The sequence below is a fragment of the Homarus americanus genome, unplaced genomic scaffold (genome assembly GCF_018991925.1).
Source record: "Homarus americanus isolate GMGI-L3 unplaced genomic scaffold, GMGI_Hamer_2.0 scaffold2539, whole genome shotgun sequence".
Taxonomy (NCBI): Eukaryota; Metazoa; Arthropoda; class Malacostraca; order Decapoda; family Nephropidae; genus Homarus; species Homarus americanus.
Window position 1 is genome coordinate 9,415,066 of NW_024725489.1, and position 1,322 is coordinate 9,416,387.

Here is a 1,322-nt window from a genome sequence, read left to right on the forward strand (position 1 = left end):
GTTAGTAATGTAACTCAACATTTTTACATGTGAAAGGTTTTCCTGTGTGATCATAATAGTAGACCATGGGCCGAGGTCAGCTATCTTGCTTAGTTTTCGAGATCCGTAGTCCCCACCTGGGAACTACCTATAAATATGCTAGTTATGTTATATGAACACCCATAAACCCTAAATGACATGTTCCCAACTTTAAATCTTGCACGTTAGGTAGCAATTTGATAAATTCTAATTTACTGGCTGCTATGGAGATGTTTACCTTAGAGTACAACATTGTTTTAAGCCAAATTTAAAGGTAGCGACTAGCAATATTTGATGGAAATAGCCTTATTGTATACCTTAAAGGTCGTTCAAAGTCGTCCAATAAACTATGATGGAAAAAAGGTCTAGAATGTTCTCGTTGCTAAGCGTAATATTCCCCACCAACCATAATTTATAGCCTTATATTACTTGATGTTCATTAAAACCTTCAATAAATGCTGCACAACAATACAAAGCAACAAGCGATATATATTTAATAACTTTTAATTGGACATCTTAAAACACATTTATATAAGTATATTAATTCTAGATAACAGTTTTGCACATAGGCTAAAATGGAATAAAAAATAGTGAAGAAATTCAATCATCAATGTAAAAAATAATGGAAAAATATTACACACAAAAAATTACTTTTGTTACTACAGGTATTAATATTACTAATAATTGATAATGATTAGTATTAATTGTTATAACAAATTATTAATAATTACAAGAAAGAAGATTTATCATCTAATCAAGCCGTAATTACTACATAAAAGGGCGACTTTAAAGGAGCTGGTTATTGGTGGAAACAAACATTCAGTTTTTCAACACAAATAGCCAGCTCCTATAATGTGGTGCTACCTTGCCATCATTTAAGAGACTAACACTGTTACACATGTCTCTGTTATTAATTTAATGTGTCCTTGAAAGAGGGATCAACTGTACAGAATTTAGTATGATTGATTTAGGATCTGAAAATAGTCTCCCAGTGGTCAGTATACTATATTTTAAGTTATTAAAGTTCATCATCTGAACCTTCCGAGTCTATATCTTGTTCAGCAACCAACACGCACCGAAGCTTGACCTGGGCGTAGCCTGACTCTGTCCTGTTGCCTCTAGCCCGCGCGTCTGGGCAGGTGCCTTACCCAACCCCTCTCCCTCACATGGTGTTTAGCCACTGCACCTATTCTCTCCTCCTAAAATTCACTTCAATCCTCCCTTTATTCTTCCCCTGAACCTCCTTCGCCCCTGTCACTAGCATTTTTCGATTCGATTCGATGACCGCTCTCTTGTCTACCTAC